Source organism: Danio rerio, chromosome 2 (genome assembly GCF_049306965.1).
Source record: "Danio rerio strain Tuebingen ecotype United States chromosome 2, GRCz12tu, whole genome shotgun sequence".
Classification (NCBI taxonomy): Eukaryota; Metazoa; Chordata; class Actinopteri; order Cypriniformes; family Danionidae; genus Danio; species Danio rerio.
Window position 1 is genome coordinate 10,655,356 of NC_133177.1, and position 18,935 is coordinate 10,674,290.

Here is an 18,935-nt window from a genome sequence, read left to right on the forward strand (position 1 = left end):
CATCCCTAAGAAACATCCACACACACTCACGCACACTCATACACTTTGACAATTTTGCCTACCCAATTCGCCTGTACCACATGTCTTTGGACTGTGGTGGAAACTGGAGCACCCGGAAGAAACCCACGCGAATGTAGGGAGAACATGCAAACTCCACACAGAAACACCAACTGACCCAGCCGGGGCTCGATCCAATGACCTTCTTGCTCTGAAGTGACAGCACTACCTACTGCGCCACTGCGTCACAGATTACTGTTTATTCATTAATTAATTCATTCTTGTCAGCTTTGTCCTTTATTAATCCGGGGTCGCATGAGCGGAATGAACCGCCACCTTATCACATTTTCATATTAGTCAATAATATTACTGTAAATAATTTAAAAACTGAATATATATGAATTTACACACATTTACTCAAGTGAATAAACAGAATCAATGATGGTAAACTGTAGTGAGGTAAGCTATTAGCTACTCAACTTAAAATGAAGCGTAACTACACTAAAAACTACCCTCTTGGAAATGTAGCACGCTAAGCTAAAAGCTACTTGGAAAAAGTAGATTAGCTACATCTAAGCTATTTTTGCAATTTTCATTTTTGAATCAAAGCGAGTTAAATCCAAGTCAATCATATCTTAGTGATCAATAAAACTGTCAATAAACTATGTGGCTTAATTGTTTAGTTCAATTATTTACTGCAAACAATATGCTGTACTAAACAGAAACACATTATAGTATATAACAGTACAAACAAAAAATCCAATAAAACCAAGTGTTACACAATTAAAATAATATAGTAAATTATAGTAAAGAGAAATACTTAGCAATGACAATAAGCATTAATATATAAATTAATATATATATATATATATATATATATATATATATATATATATATATATATTGTGTGTGTGTGTGTGTGTGTGTGTGTGTGTGTGCGCGTGTGTGTGTGTGTGTGTACCACTCTTCATTAATGAATTACACTACAAAATGTGGTGTCATTAATAACTATCATGAACTAATAGTAATTACCATAGTAAACTTTAGCTTTTACAACAGTAAACTAATATATATATATATATATATATATATCCTCCCCTTTAGTCATCTTTTAATACAGCAAATTTCTCGTGTCAGCCCAATGATTGTTTGGCGACATTACCAACCGGAGCGAGAGGTGGCAGTAACGCACCAAAAAGTTTGTTGTCGACCACCGTAAAACAGGAAGAAGAAAAAAAAATTCTTGCCATCATATGTCTGCGTCCGAAACTGCATACTTCCATACTATAAAGTACGTTAAAATCAGTATGCGAGCCGAGTAGTATGTCCGAATTCATAGAATTCGAAAATCAGTAGGCGAGAAGTACCCGGATGACTTACTACTTCCGGCGAGATTCTGGCTGCGTCCGAAACCGCCTACTACTCAGTAGGTACTGTATTTGAATTTAAACGTACTACTCGGCCGTTAGAAAAAGTACGTTCTATACAATATGAATGTGAAAAATATGAAAGGAATTCGGACGTACTACATCCGCCATTTTGTCATGGTCACGCGACCTACCTGTGTAATTTGCGTTGCTACATTCCCATTCATGAATTCGCTCGCGGGGCATCATGGGATAGAGCAGAATTTCTCCAGAATTTCGCCGGAAGTAGTAAGTCATCCGGGTACTTCTCGCATACTGATTTTCGAATTCTATGTATTCGGACATACTACTCGGCTCGCATACTGATTTTGGCGTACTATATAGTATGGAAGTATGCGTTTTTGGACGCAGCATCTGAAGTGCGCATCCCATGCACGCTGCGCTATCCCATAATGCCCCGTGAGAGAATTTATGAATGGAAGTGAGGCGACGCAACTGACGCAGGTAGGTCACGTGACCATGACAAAATGTCAGATGTAGTACGTCCGAATTCCATTCATACTTTTCACATTCATACTGTATAGAACGTACTTTTCTAATGGCCGAGTAGTACGTTTAAATTCAAATGCAGTACCTACTGAGTAGTAGGCGGTTTCGGACGCAGCCATGGATTTACTTTCATCGGCTAAACACCGGCCTCACAGCTCTGTGAATGTCAGTGCAGACACTTATTGATCCGCGATCGGTAAATGTATCTTGTGTGGACGCAACTGCGCTACTTGAAAAATAAAATAGCTTCGCTACAGAAAAGCTTTTTGATTTAGAAAGTCACTATAGCAATGCTACTGCTCAACACTGATAATAATACTTCTAAAAACAACAACAATAAAGACAAACCCATACGTTAAAACTTTTTAACTTGCTAAAATGTAATGTTATAAAGCTTTTTGGCCTCAGGAACAAAGGTGAAATTATATTTACTGGAGAATCATTTAATGCGTTTGAACCTTCTTCCAGAGGGCAACAGTACAAAAAAATCTCCTATGACACTTATTTTCCTTATTTGCTCTTCATGTAACACTGCTAGATTCTGCAGAGGCAAACTAATAATCTTGGAGCAAGTCTTGACTAATCTCTGAAGTCGATTTTTATCTCTAACACATGGTTCTCAAACTCAATTCCTGGAGGCCCACAGGGCATAGTTTTGCTCCAACACTAATCAATCACAGCTGATCCACCTAATCAAGGTGTTCAAATTCTTTTGAACAATTTGATTATTTGGATCAGCTGTGATTGATCAGGGAAACTGAGGAGAACCATCATAGGTAAAGCTTAATATACCCTCAATATAGGTAGCATAAAAAGTTATCAGTATTTTTTGTACACAGAAAGAGTTCAATTTCCTAAGAATATACATTCTTTTGATGCACTTTCTTAAAAACAGCCTCTGAGTTCTGCTGGAACTTTAACGTTGTATCAAAGATTGTGCCAAGATACTTGTACTTCTGTACCCTTTCAACTTGTTTTCTATTACAGTTTTTTCCAATTGTTTACACACATTTTCTGTAAGCAGGTCTCATATTGTCAGAACTCTACACACAAATCACAAAACACACACACATTGGGCAAAACTCTTCAATTCTCCTGCAAAATGAAACTCTACATTCTACTCTACGTAAATGATGTGATTTCTTCTCAAAATGGTATTTTGTTTTCAAATGAAACACACAAGCCATCACATGAATAGACATTTATAAGAACAGTTGAACACTGATGTGTTGAATGTAAAACACTCTGACCATTCATTATAATGACTTACTGTCAGTCTTTTTTGTTCAGTGTTACACTTACTACAGACAGACAGTACATAGGCCTACAGAAGTGCACTGTAAAATATTTCAGAATATTGTTTTATACAAAACACACAAATACCAAATATATTTTACTGTATTTTCCCCACAAAAACTGTGTACACAGTGTTCGTCCCAACCAACACAAAGTTGTAGATAATGTTGTCTACATGTACCATCAACAGAAGTATTTACAGAATACAGTTATAGTAAAAAAACAAAACAAAATAAAAACAGCTATACTGCATCCTCTTTTCTGTTTTGGTCTGGCCAAGCAGTGGGGGAAATGTCACCTTGCATGGCGAATCCAGCCATGAAAAGCATCAACTGCTATTGCTTGGAAAAGGGGTATACGTGTGTGTGGATTTCGGTCATACACTTCCATCTCCAGACAGAAAAACAATTCCACAATAGGTTTGAGGAATGGAGAATATAGAGGGAGATAAACCACTAAAAATTGTTGGTGGGCAGTAAACCAGTTATGATCCAGATGAGTTCTGATTTCTAAATTAAAATTCTGAGAGACAAGTGTTTACTCATGTGATGAGTTAGTATGTAAAGTAAGGCAACTGACTTTACAATTTTGAATGACAGTGTGTTCCTTGTGAAAACAAAAGATTTTCTGCATGAAAATTGTGTAAAATGCAGAGAATTCCCATATAGCAAAATTTCTCTGGCCCAGCTCTGGCCCACACAATCAGGTTTTGCTTGGCCCACATGCCGCAGTGAATTACGATACATGACTGGACCAAATCTGGCTTCCAGACAAGGGCCAAACACAGACCATATCTGGGCCAAGTCTCAGCCAAGTTAAAAACTCATAACTGGGCCTGAACTGGGCCAGTAAGGTTGGTGTGTCACGATTGCAATGAAATTAATAAACCTATGAAGCGTTGCGCTTTAGGCACACTATGGGCCTTGTTTTTTCTCAGTGACCTGATTGGTAGAATTGATTTATTTAATCAAAAATTATTTTTTATGTATTTTAAATGTGGGTCAAGACTGGCCAAACTCTTGTGGCCCACAATCAAAAAATCTGAGCCAAATACTACGACTTACATCTGGCCCAAATCTTGCGTGCCGCATTATAGACGGTGCCACCTCTGCCAAACCCAGGCCATGGTTGGCCCACATGCTGTATGCCAGTGCCGGATGAATGCCTGCTGTCCCAGCTTTATGCCAAATCTGGGCCAGAATTCTTTGCTTCTAGGGATGTATGGTATTTACAAGAAAAAGCTTTGCATCATCTGCACCTCTTTTAGTGCAATATGCAAACTGTAAGGAGTCTTACTTGTGACCAGATTCTGTCAACAGTTGTGACTTAAAGAGCCCATAATATACATGAAATAGGGTCATATCTTGGTTGTAAGGGTCTCCAACAACAGTCTAATATGCATGCAAGGTCAAAAAACACTTTCATGGTCTTATAATCTACATTTATTTTTACCTAATTATTCCAGCGACTCCCGTATGAATCGTCCAGTGATTCATTTGTTCCCAAACCCCTCCTTAGCGCGAAGCTAATCTGCGCTGATTGGACCGATGACAGTCTGTTGCAATTGGTCGACTGCCTTCAGTCAGAGAGTGAAATGCACACAAACACACATATTGCCTTCGTCCTTGCACATGCGCGCACACACACACAAACACACACACACCTCCGGACGACAACGTTCCCGCTTCCGCCCGCACCCGCCAGTTTTTAGCCTAAACCCGACCGCTCCCGCTTATATTAAGAATTTGTTGTCCCGGTGCCCGACCCGCCCCGTTTTCTGAAAACCACCCAGCTAAACAGTCCAGACAGCCAAGCTGTCTGTATAAACACACACACAGCACCAAGCACACACACACAGACAAAGCTCTCTCTCTCTCATACGCACGCATGCACTAACACACACACAAGCACCAAGCAGACACACAGGCAAAGCTCTCTCTCTCTCTCTCATTCGCAGCCCGCTCCCGTCCCAAATTAAACCCGTTACCGACCGCTCCCGCAATTTATTCGGAAATTTATTCCCGCGCCGCAGAAATCTGGTCGGGTCCCGCAGCGGGAATGCAGACCTCTACCACGCAGCTCCGTAAACAAAGCAGCACGCGTCGCGTTTTTAACGTGGCTTTGCACGCGATAAGAGAATATAGCCAGTTAACCTGATGCACTACACTCAGTTACAAGTAACAAATCACAGCTAAATACATTTGCAAGCTAGAGTAAACGAGGAAACAACTTTAATCGCACGTACTTACACTTGAAAAATGGAGGAAGAAACCCATCCTTACGTCCATCAGTAAGTTACTCTTTACTGATCCTTCCTTCAACAAACGCCGATGAAGTATTCTTTGTAGCATGTAGTTTGCAGAAGTTTCCAGTAGTTTCCAACTGCTTGGTTATAATGCTGAGGTTTCATCTTTGAGTAGAGATTCGATAATATCCATCTGCAGTGTGACTTCAATCGACCGGCATGTTTGTGTGCGTGTGTTTGTGGGTGTGTGTGTGTGTCTGCGTTTTTGCGTCAGAGGGCAGGGCCTCAGGTTTGAAATCTCTCGGGTTTGCGCGTGCACGTGAATAACTTGGTTTCGTTCGTACGTCATGGCGAAACACCTAATGACTCGGTATCAAGGCGACTCGTTTGAAGCACTATGAGTAGACTCTTTCATAGATGAATCAACCGTTTTAAACACTGTACTCTTACAGATTTAAGCCTTAGCTGGATACTTCACTTCACTTAGAGCTGTGTTACACACTACATGGAAGGGAATTTTCAAAAACCCATAATATGGGCTCTTTAACCTCCCTCTCTAATGCTTATACAGTATAACTAAAGACGTTGAAGCAATGGGCTGAAAATTCTTAAAGAACTTTGACGTACCTCTCTCTTTGGAATAGGTATTACATTAGATGTTTTGCATAAGTGAGGAACTACAGCCTGATTCAGGGAAGCCTGGAGAACAACACTGAGCTGCTCTGCACAGTATTTAAGTATTCTTCCTCAAATATCATCTGGACCAGGTGCTTTATTTACAAATGTAGCTTTCAGCTGCCTAACAACTTTAAGAAACTGTCAATTCAGAGGAGATTGTGTTTGAATTCATTAAGAACATAACTTGTATTGTGTTTTTCAAAATGTGTAAAGAATAAGTTAAGGTCATTCATCAATGAATAAACACCAGGGTCCTTATTTATCATTTTAGCCTAGTCATATCTGCCATATTCTTAATCCCATGCCAGACAGCCTTATATTACTTTGAACAAATTGATCCTCATTCCCGGAAGTACTTATAGGAAATGGACCCATTTGGTTTGCTCCAAGCATTTACCATAGGCGCTGCACAATGGTTTGTTTTAAAAAGCCAGGTGGTTTACGGCATTCTTGATTGTATCGCTGACAAACATGACAATTCTTCACAAACTCTATGACATTTTGATTCAATTTGGGCCAACAAACCAAAGCTTGTAGTCTCTTGCAGGTTTTAAAATGGCCAAGATGCCCAGTGAGAGGGACTTCGTGAAGATTCTGAAGTACCTAATATCGGAACGCCTTTAAGAAGTACACTTGGTATATAGTCTTAAGGGGAAACTGAAAAACTCGGTAGACTTTGTCTTCCAAGATAGTAAATTTTGTCAAGCAATTCACAGTCAGTTCCCCTGCCTCCACTGTTTGGTTGTGAATTTGTTTAATGTCTGAATCTGTCTGTTGAGTTTTCCAGAAACTTCCTTGGGTTCCAAAGGAGCTCTAGACAAAGCATCCAGGACAGCATCATACATTTCCTTCCAATACTCTTACAGTGAAATTGAGCTCATGGAGACGAAAAGCCCATCAAATTAATCAAGTGATAGGCTTTTGAAGATCCTTTTGAAGTTAGAGTTTTGAAGATCCACTTTAAGAAAGAGTGATCAGTAACAATGGTGAAAAACTTTCCTTCCAGATAGTACCTCCATTTTTCGAGTGCCCACACAACCGCTAAGCAGTCCTTTCCGCCAGATTCAAAGTTCAACTGTCATAAGCAAGAACTTCATCTGTGCCCAACCCAGTTTGCTGCACTAGGATTACACCCAGGCCGACCTCACTTGAATTGGTGTAAACGACAAATCGTAAGTTTAGATTACAATGTCCAAGGACAGGGGAAGACACCAGATGTTGTTTCAGAGCATCAAAGGAATCTTGACACTGTAGTCCAGTTAAATTTTGCTCTTTTTCTTCTCAGGGCATTTAGAGGTTCACTTGAGAAAAATGGGGTATAAGCGTCATCCAGTCATGCCTAAAATTGTTACACTTCCTTGATGTTTTTAGGTACAGAAAATTTCTAACACAGCTCATGTTTTTTCAGGATCTGCTTAAATTCCCTATTTGAAAATTCTAATTCAATATTTGAAATCTGCAAATATTTCTGTGCATGTGAACAATCTAATACATATTTTAATATTATGGCAAAGCATTGTAAAGTTGGGGGTGCTTTTCATTATGCCCAACAGTGTGTAGTTGGTTGGGCAAAAATCTGGTAATATGAATGAAGTGTGTGCCATTTCATGCAAAAGTTTAATTTTGATAATGCTATGTGTAGTTTTGGTTGCAGTGCTTCATTTTGCAGGATATATGAGGTATTTTGCAGTTTGTGTGTGTGGTTTTGTGAATTGCGTTAAGTATTTTGATAAAACCAGACTAGTTTGAAAAATTGTGTGTTAGGAATTGAAAAAAAATGTAACCCCATTACAAATATCAGTTGACTGGCTATTTATGGGTAAAGGTTCTTAAGAATCAGCTTGATGATTTCTTCCTCTCTGATGAGTGGTTTCTAGCGTTTACACAAAGCTCTATACATGTGAGCAAATTCTCTAATACCTTCACCTTCTTGTTGTACACGTTTTCGCACTCTGTCTGCCAATTCATCCTCGTAGTCTTCAGATAGAAAGGCAGCAAGAAACTTGGATTTAAAATCCTGCAAAGTAATGGTTTCATGTTTAGCAACATCCCACCAGTCTCTAGCTGGTCCATGAAGTGCATCTCTGAGTGTAGCTATTAACTTGAAATCATAACACTTCTCAAAAAATATCAGAAGATCGCCACAATCTTTCAAGCATCCAAAACATGGAAATTGAATCTTAATTGGCTGTTTTTCCAAAATCCTTACTCTTCCTTCCACAGGGGTGTATTGAATTCTGCAGCAGAAAGAAAATCTGAATGACCCATTCCAGACTGTAAAGTGGAATGAAGTCGCTGTAACCTAGGGTTTACCACTGGAGAGTCTACCACATTAGAAGATGGGGAGAGAACTGTTTGCACTAAAGCATTTGCTTTTGTGGAAATCTGCTGTGATGATTTAAGAGCTTTGATGTCCAATGTTAATTGTTGAAGCTTTTGTGTACACTGTTGTACCTTAGTCTGTAAAGTTGTAATGGAACTTGACTCTGCAATAAAGGTATTCATTTGTTAAGCACATTGATTGGTTTCTTTTTTTTTCAATCCAGCTAAATTCGAAGACCTAGGGATGACCGTCGAACTGGTGGAGATGTCATTCACTGTGACAATGGAGAGAAAGCGGGCTCACTTGAGGGTGCACTTGAACTGGCAACCACTGAAGTCAGCCCAGTGGATGAACCTATGTAAACAGAACCTCCTTCTTCAACTGCTCGGGCTTGGCTCACCAGGGCCCTCATGTATCAATGCTGCGTACGCACAAAAACTTTGGTTTCACGCTCAGAATCGCTCATGTTTGGATTTACTAACAATGAAATGAACGTGGGAATGTGCGTTGTTCCACGCCAACTTCATGCCTGGTATACGCACATTTCTTGTGCGTGTCTGTTTTTTTGTCATCCACAGACAGATGGTCTGGTTGAAAGGATTCAACCAGACGTTGAGGAGAATGCTGTATTAAGTGGCGGCAGATGATAGTTGTGGCTGGGACTTGATGATCCTGTATGTGCTTTTCTTTTTTGTGTACGAGAAGTGACCCAAGCATTGACTGGTCCCTTTGAACATTAGGCAGAATTCCAGCACACCAGTAAGCAGTATTATGACCAGCCAGCTCAAGCATGCGCATTTAATCCTGGTAATAAAGTGCTAATTCTGATTTCTTCTCCCACTTTTGAGTTTCTAGCATCATGGCAAGGACCCTACACAGGAAAAGATATATCATCTCAAAAGTAGGAGATGAACACCCTTGTCAGCCAGTTCATGAATGTGTTCATGAAATGGCTCAGGCGAACCCATGTCATCCAGGATGAGATATGGATACCCCCTGGTGAGATTATCAGGCAGAGTACCAACCAGGTATTTGAAGCATACCAACTGGCTATTGAAGAGGAGATTACCAGGATGCAACAACTGGGAGTCCCCATGTGGCCTAAGCCACATTTGAGCGCATGATAGACATCTTGCTAAGGCTGCTCTAGAAGTGTGCAGTTGCTTACCTATATTCGATTAAATTCAATTCATGTTTATTTATTTAGCACTTTTACAAAGCAGATTGTGTCAAAGCTGCTTAACATAGCAGTTCTAGTAAAGTTCAGATTTCAGAGTTGAACTTCAGAACCCAGTTTAAGCAAGTCAGTGGCGACAGTGGCAAAGAGAATGCTTCACCAACTGACAAAGTGAAGGAAAAAAAACCTTGAGAGAAATCAGGCTCTGTTGGGCATGACCATTTTTCCTCTGAATAAAATTATTGTGTAGTGATGCAGTTGAAGCACCCGAGGCTGGAGAACGCTGGACATCCATCGTGGAGAACATGTCCATTGCGGAGAACTACTACTATACAACATTGTCATCCATTCGGTAAGCTGAGTGAGCTGCAGAGATGCTGCTGGAGCTCCGACAGGCAGGGCTCGCCACTAACCCTAAGAAGTCTCTCCTTGGGCTTGATGAAGTACCTGTAGTACCAGCTCAGGCAGGGTCTCATCCAACCTCAGTCAGCCAAGGTGAAAGCGGTGCAGTGGATGCTGAAACCCACCAACAAGTCCCAAGACTCCTTCTATTTAAAGGACAACTTTTATCGTTGTCTGTTTTTATCTATCTATGCCCACCTCCACCCCTTCTATTTGGAGGACAACATCTGTCTGTCCATCGATCTATGCCCACGAACACCCCCTTGGAGGGAAATGCCTGTCTGTCTGTCTGTCTGTCTATGTCCATTACCAACCACTCCTATTTGGATATCTATCTATCTATCTATCTGTCTATCTATCTATCTATCTATCTATCTATCTATCTATCTATCTATCTGTCTGTCTGTCTGTCTGTCTGTCTGTCTGTCAATCTATCTATCTATCTATCTAGGGTTTAAGGCATGGAGCTGTGCAGGGTCAGCGGCATGGAGCTGCGGAGAGCCAGGGGCATGTAGCTGCGGAGGGCCTGGGGCATGTAGCTGCGGAGGGCCTGGGGCATGAAGCTGCAGAGGGCCGGGGGCATGAAGCTGCAGAGGGCCGGGGGCATGGAGCTGCGGAGGGTCTGGGGCATGGAGCTGCGGAGGGTCTGGGTCATGGAGCTGCGGAGGATCTGGGGCATGGAGCTGCGGAGGGTCTGGGGCATGAGCTGCAGACGGTCTGGGGAGAGGAGCTTTGGGACGGGATGGGGCATGGAGCTGCGGAGGGTCTGGGGCATGGAGCTGCAGACGGTCTGGGGAGAGGAGCTTTGGGATGGCATGGGGCATGGAGCCGCGGAGGTTCTGGGGCATGGAGCTGCGGAGGGCTGGGGGCATGGAGCTGTGGAGGGCCTGAGGCATGGAGCTGCGGAGGGCCTGGAGCGTGGAGCTGCGAAAGACCTGGAGCATGGAGCTGTGAAAAAACCTGGAGCATAGAGTGCAGAGGACCTGAGGGCTCTAGGTAAGCAGGCACTTGTGGGTCAGACAACTCCGGTGGGTCAGAAGGTTCTGTTTCAGAAAGCACTGTCAGTTCAGACAACCCCAGTGGCCATTTGTGGGACTCTATTTGTGAGACCTAGCAGAGGCGGAGGGTCTGGCAGTTATTGCAGTGGCAGAGAATCTGGCAGTGACCTATCTATCAATCTATCCCTACAACCACCCTCTCCTATTTGGAGGACAATGTCTGTCTAACTGCCTCTCTGTTTATCTATCTATGCCCATCACCAACCCCTCTTATTTGGAGGACAACTTCTGTCTGTCTCTCTTTTTATCTATCTATGCCCACCTCCACCTCTTCCATTTGGAGGACAACATCTGTCTATCCATAAATCCACCTATCTATCTGTAGCCACCACCACCCCCGGCTATTTGGAGGACAAAGACTGTCTGTCTGTCTTTCTACCGATGACCACCACCACTGTTCTTATTTAGAGAATAACACAGAAGACCTATTGGAACCCACATGGATCCAAGATTTTCACAGAAATTAGTCAAGTTTGGTGAAGGAAAAATCATGATTTGGGGTTACATTCAGTATGGGGGTGTGCGAGAGCTATGTGGAGTATATGGCAACTTCAACAGCCTGAGGTATCAAGACATTTGTGCTTGGATATTTGAATTATTTTAAAACCTTAATTGCATAAAGCAAAGACAGTGGAAGGAAACATCAAGAACGTCCCCCAATTATGTCATTTACAAAGAAAACACTCACACACTGATTAATGATAGTTTAATACATTAAAAGAAGCATTGATACAGACATGACCACAGGTACAGTATATCACACAACCCTACTAAACATCTATTAGTAAAAAACTAAAAAAAGTAAAAATAAAAAAACATAACTTTGACAAAGAATTAGTAATCTGCCAATGACCTAAAATCCCTTTTAACTTCTTCAGACTGCTACAGAACAGTGTCAAACTAATATCCAACCTTACAATTACAGTATACACAGTCAAACCTCACCCCACTTAACCCATAATCACAGGTCATGGGGTTATGGGTAAGGTTTTTGGATGGCTGTGAAAGCAGGACTTAGCATCATTAAAGTCATCTTTATTATGTTTTAGTTTGTTGTTCCATTATCCAGTGTTCAGTTAAGCAAAGCAAGACATTTAAACAGCTCAGAAAATAAAGTGCATACCCTGTGTTACTCATACACGGCACGTTAACACACACGGAAATAATCATGCAGTGCAGGTTGGTACATATAAGCGTGGCTACACACACATACACACACTCCCTGTTCATGGTGCACAGGGCCCAGGTCTCTAAGCCGCAGGTGACCACCGAGCGCTGGATAAACACTAATAAATCTTCCTGCACAGCTCGGCAATCAGTCATCTATCAAAACTTGCGACAGAGAGAGAAAGAGAGAGAATGGAGAGTGGTAAGGGGAGGGGTGTCTGTTAATACAAGAAAGTATTGGAAAGTCACAAAGTGAGTGTGTGTTCAAGCATGTAATGGATAGAATTGATAGAGATGCTTTGAAAAGAACCATGAGTGTCACTGTTTAGCACTTGAATTGAATGTTACAATAGGAATTTAAAGGTGCCATAGTATAAAACCTGGATATACCTACATAGCTGAATATAAGAGTTCAGTACATAGAAATGGCATACCATGAGCCTTATTGTTGTCTCTTTGTCAACGTAAATCCCGAAAGAGTAAAATCCTGCTGAAAAACAGGCCAATCAGAACAAAACCAAGACTATTAATATGCACACCTCAGGCTGTGTTTGATTGGTCACCAAGTTTGAGATTACAACAATGATCATTTTGTTGTACTCTGATGGAAAATCCAGCTTAAACCAGCCTAGGATGGTTGGCTGGTTTTAGCTGGTTGCCCAGCCTGGTTATAGAAGGGTTTTGGCCATTTCCAGCCTGGCCTTAGCTGGTCAGGCTTGAAAGTGACCAGCTAAAACCATCTAAAACCAGCTTGACCATCCTGGTTTAAGCTGGACATAGCTGGTTTTGGCTGTCCAGCTAAAACCAGGCTGGAAATGGCTGGAAACCAGCCTGGAAGTGACCATCATAGGCTGGTTTAAGCTGGATTTTTCAGCAGGGTAATCATACAACGATTACAACAACACAAATACTCTGCTCTCACTGTGATTTTTCTGAAGTGAAAGGATGCAGATATAACTGCATCTATTAAAGCAGAGGTTGATATTAAATCCTACCAGTGTTTTCATATTTGTTAAAGCTTTAAAATACAACTCTAAATATATGTCCGTCATTGACGCAATCACTAGCATCCAGCCCTTGCAGATCACTCATTGTCATTCAAACTACACATCTGCCGCGAAACTAGACTTCCTATCCCATCATCACCTCACACACCAGTTCCAGATCACCTCTGTCATGAAAGGAACAGGGAGATTTCAACTGCGAGTGAAGGACAGTTTTATGAAGTGCAACAGTGACAAGTGCTCAGAAAATTTAGAGAGACTTAAGAGAATGTCCAGAAACAGAGAGCTTCCACAGTTCCAAATGAACACGTCATCCGAAAGTCTACACAACAGAGAAAACCTAAACTTATTACAGACAGTGAAATAAAGACAACAAAGGACACCCAGCAGTGAAACACAGAGTGATTATATAGCCAGAAAAAAACAGGCAACAGCTGGAGCCCGCTGATTAGGTCAGCTGATTAAAACACACGCTACCATGAAAAAGGTAAAAAGACATACTCTCACACCACAATACACATAACAAACAGAAACAACACACAGACCCATAAACCGTGACCACCACTGACTGCAAACACAGCTGAAGCTCATGAGGACAATAAATACATCTCACTTTCACACACACTTTGCTGAGTCTTGCAAACTGTGAACAATTCAAAGCGTATTACTGTCTAGCCTTGCCGTGTTTTTTTTTTTTTTTTAGCCTTGCTTGTTTTATTGTTATTTTGCCACCTGTCCCAACCTTTCACCCGATTATGCTTTAGGATTACCTGCTCCTGTTTGCACCTGTTATGACCATTGCCTGCCTGATGATTCTTAAATAAACTGCACATGGATCCTCATCTCTGTTGTCTACTACCGCTACGTTACAGGGCTACGGCTCTTTTATAGTTATAATTTATCCTGCATTTATTCCACAACACAATTTAGGAACTTACGTTTACTGGTGGCTTAAAGATAGCTCACTCGCTCCTTCTAGTTAAAATAAACCTCTCCACTTCTTCAGTTAAAAATATTTAACAAGACAGATACTTAGTCTTAGAGCCGTTTATATCGAAGTTGATATTTAGCCGCACCACGTTGGTGTTTCATAACATCTAATTTTTACAAGGTGGGTTGTTATCTCGACACTCAACCTGGAGGACCAGGACATACACACATACACTATGGACAATTTAGCTTACCGGGAAGAAACCCTTGCGAACACAGTGAGAACATGCAAACTCCACAGAGATATGCTAACTGGCCCTCAGGTGTTTAAAAGTTTTAAAAAGTTGCATGCAATAAAAAGCACTGACTGAAAAAATATATATTTTAGCTGATTGTCTATAGGCAACATATGATTGAGTTAGTGATAATGATAATCAGTTTATTATAATGATAAGCTGGCTATAATAATAATAATAATAATAATTACTTTAATACATAATTAAGTAAATAAATTAAAAAACACAAATCTTATAAAATCTTAGAACTTACAATACAATATACTAGTGATCTTAAGCTTTTGGACCTTACTGTACTGTTTAAAAGTGCTTAATATTGTGGGGTGACACATTGTGCCATATTTAAATACTCATCAGCCAAAGCAAAACCAACTATTAGAACTCATTCATTCTCTCATTAAACTTCAGCTAAAATTAACACAATGTTCCTAGAAAACATAATCTCACAGAAACGTTCATCTCCACAGCCTGGTCCAGTATATCATGTAATCAAGAGGACATTAAAAGGAATCTGAAGCTTAGTTTGTCTCTCCTGCCTCTCCACCCTTGGTCCTGGCAGTAAGCGTTACAAGCCCCTGATGCCATCCATTTGTCTCATGATGAATGTGGCAATCTTCCAGCCCCTTGCCCTGTCCAACTCATTTGTTATGACTTGACATGCCGGCTGCTTTCCGCCCCATTTTTGCCAGTGGGGACCGCAAGCTAAGTAGGATGAGAACTCTATAGCAGACTTTGTTGAAGAGAGGCTGCCAATTAGTCTTGTTTTTGCCGTGTCAATAATACAAAATATTCTGTTGTCTGAGCCATCCAGCAATGATCTACAGCAGGGGTCCGGAATCTTTTTCAGCAAGAAGCCATTTTAGATTTTTTGGGCAGATTTTTTGCTTATTGTTTGAACAACAATTTATAGGATTTTTTTTTTCTTTTTACCATCATCACCATTACTGTATTTTCATTAGGAAACGGATTTCTAGTGATGGTTATATAGATATTTTTTTGACTTTCCAAACGAAAATACATACAGTTAGGTCCATATACAGTTAGGTAAGATGTGCTTAACTGCAGACTGTCAGCTTTAATTTGAGGGTAATTACATCCAAATCAGCCGAACGCTGTAGGAATTATAACAGTTTGAGTATGTGCCTCCCACTTGTTAAGGGTCCAAAAGTAATTGGATAATTGGCTTCTTAGCTGTTGCATGGACAGGTGTGTGTTATTCCCTCATTATCCCAATTACAATGAGCAGATAAAAGGTTCAGAGTTCATTTCAAGTGTGCTATTTGCATTTGGAATCTGTAACTCTCAACTCTCAAGATGAAATCAAGCCATAATTGGGCTGGAAAAACAAAACAACCCCATCAGAGAGATAGCAAAAACATTAGGCGTGGCCAAAACAACTGTTTGGAACATTCTTAAAAAGAGAAAATACATCAGTGAGCTGAGCAACACCAAAAGACCGGGAAGACCACAGAAACAACTGTGATGGATGACCAAAGAATTCTTTACCTGGTGAAGAAAACACCCTTCAAAAGCAATTGGCCAGAACAGAAAAACTCAACAGGAGGTAGGTGTATGTGTGTCAGAGTCAGCAATCAAGAAAAGATTACACCAAAGTGAATACAAAGGGTTCACCACAAGATATAAACCATTGGTGAGCCTTATAAACAGGAAGGCCAGATTAGAGTTTTTAAAAAAGCCTTCACAGTGCTGGAACAACATCCTATGGACAGATGAGACCAAGATCAACTTGCACCAGAGTGATGGGAAGAGTATGGAGAAGGAAAGGATCTGCTCATGATCTTAAGCAGTGAAGTATGGCGGTAGTAATAACATGGCATGGGCATGTATGGCTGTCAATGGAGCTGGTTTTCCTGTATTTATTGATGATGTGACTGCTGACAAAAGCAGCAGGATGAATTCTGAAGAGTTTCAGGCAATATTTTCTGCTCCTTTTAAGCCAAATACTTCAGAACTCATTGGACGGTGCTTTACAGTGCAGATGGAAAACGACTCAAAGCACACTGAAAAAACAACCAAAGAGTTTTTGAAGGTAACGAAGTGAAAATGTTATGCAATGGCCAAGTCAATAACCTGACCTGAATCCAATTGAGCATGCATTTCACTTGCTGAAGACGAAACTGAATGGAAAATGCCCCAAGAACAAAGAAGAACTGAAGACAGTTGCAGTAAAGGCAGAGCACCACCAGGAATGAAACCCAGAAACTGGTAATGTCTATGCGTTCCAGACTTCAGGCTGTAATTGACTGCAAAGGATTTGCAACCAAGTATTAAAAAAAGAAAGTGTGATTAATGATTATTATTCTGTCCAATTACTTTTGGACCCTTAACAAAAGTGGAAGGCACAGATGAAAACTGTTGTAATTCCTACAGTGTTCACCTGATTTGGATGTAAATACCCTCAAATTGAAGCTGACAGTCAGCAGTTAAAGCACATTCATTTCAAATCCATTGTGTTAATGTATAGAGCCAAAAATGTCAGCATTATGTCAATGTCCAGATATTCATGGACCTTACTGTATAACTTAAATAATCTCTCATACAGAAAGAGACTTACAGATCTTGCATATGCTTTGTATTTTCTTCCCTTTAACAACAACTATAAACAGTAAAACATGGGGAGCTATGAATCTTTTAGAAAATTGCCTTTAAATAAAAAAAGATATATATATATATTTAGACACAAAAATATAAATTTTAAAAGTTATACTGTAATTCGAGAAAAAAAAAGTATTCAGTCTGTGTTCTTAATGAAAAAGATTGTTGATATGTATAGTGTGCACTGTATCAATCCATTCTTCAACTGTGGGTGACACTAATTTTGACTTTTTTTGTATTTATTTGTTTACTAGCTGCCAGAAGAATAAATAACAGGTTTTTTTTTTTGTATTTATTAATCTATCCATCTACAGTTATATTATATAAATTTAAAGATTCACAACTGAAAGCAATCTCTACTTCAAAAATGACGTCTAAATGTACTTTAAAGTAGCTACTTTTTCCCCACACATTCACCAGCAGCTAGTGACACAAAGGACAATATCTCAGATACAAGCGGTCAATAGGAGCTCAGAGTAGAGCCACTGCTCCTCCACATCGAGAGAAGTCAGCTGAGGTGGCTCGGGCATCTTTTTCAGATGCCTCCTGGACACCTACCAAGGGAGGTGTTCTAGTCATGTCCTACTAGGAGGAGGCCTCAGGGAGGACCCAGGACATGCTGGAGGGACTATGTCTCTTGGTTGACCGGGGAATGCCTCAAGATCAACCAGGGGGAGCTGAAGGAAGTGTCTGGGGAGAGGGAAGTCATGAGATTCTCCCAGCCCCGGAAAAGCAGATGAAAATGAATGAATGAATGAATGAATGAATGAATGAATGAATGAATGAACGAATGAATGAATGAATGAATGAATGAACACTAAAGGTGATTTGATGGTAACTGTTCCTCAAGCTTATAGTTGAATATTTCAATTCAATGTTGCAAATTTACCTAATGTTTCAATTCCACGTTTAAGACAACAAAAATGTCTCTTCCTGGGTTACTGGCAAAATTTATGATGATGATTAATTATAAACGCAATAGTTTTATTTTGTTTTCTATTTGTCTGAGATGCCGGTAACACTTTATAATAACTACACACTATAAATCATTTATTAAGCATTAGCAAATAGTGAATTCATTATCCGTTAAGCATTAACGCTACATTAATAAACGTTTGTAAGCAGTTTATAACTGCATATACAAATGCTCTATTCTTGACTTATAACCACATTTAAAATGTGCTTAATAATTGTATTTTCATACTCAGTAAATGATTAATTTTTCAATACTAAATTAAGTATTGCATTGTTTACAAACCAGTTGTATTTAAGAATAGTTGAGGGTTTTTAGGATAATTCAGAATGAGTTAGTAAATGATTAAAAAACTATTGAAATCAACGTTTATATGTCTTATTATTCAGGCATATACTAATGGTTACTATGTATGTTAATAAATGCTTTATTAACTCAACTTCACCTAGTTTTGTGACCTAATCTAAAGTGAGGACTGTTCATGCTTTATAAATTCTTTATAAATGACAAATTAAGGCTTAGTTAAATTCTAAGCAGGAAAAATGACATTATTCATTCCTATTTATTTAAAGATACACAAATGAAACTGTACTTCAAATAAAAAATAAATCTTTGCAACCTTATCTAAAATAAAATCACAGTAGAGTTTAAACATTACATTTTATTACATTGTTTAATTATTATATTGTTGTTTTATCCAGTTTTGTTGTATTTTGACAAAGATTATAGTTCATTTGATTCTGAGCCTTTATTTGTCATTTATAAGAGATTTATAAAGCATGAATAGTCCTCACTTTAGATTAGGTCACAAAACTGCATGAAGTTGAGTTAATATAGCATTTATTAACATATTAGTT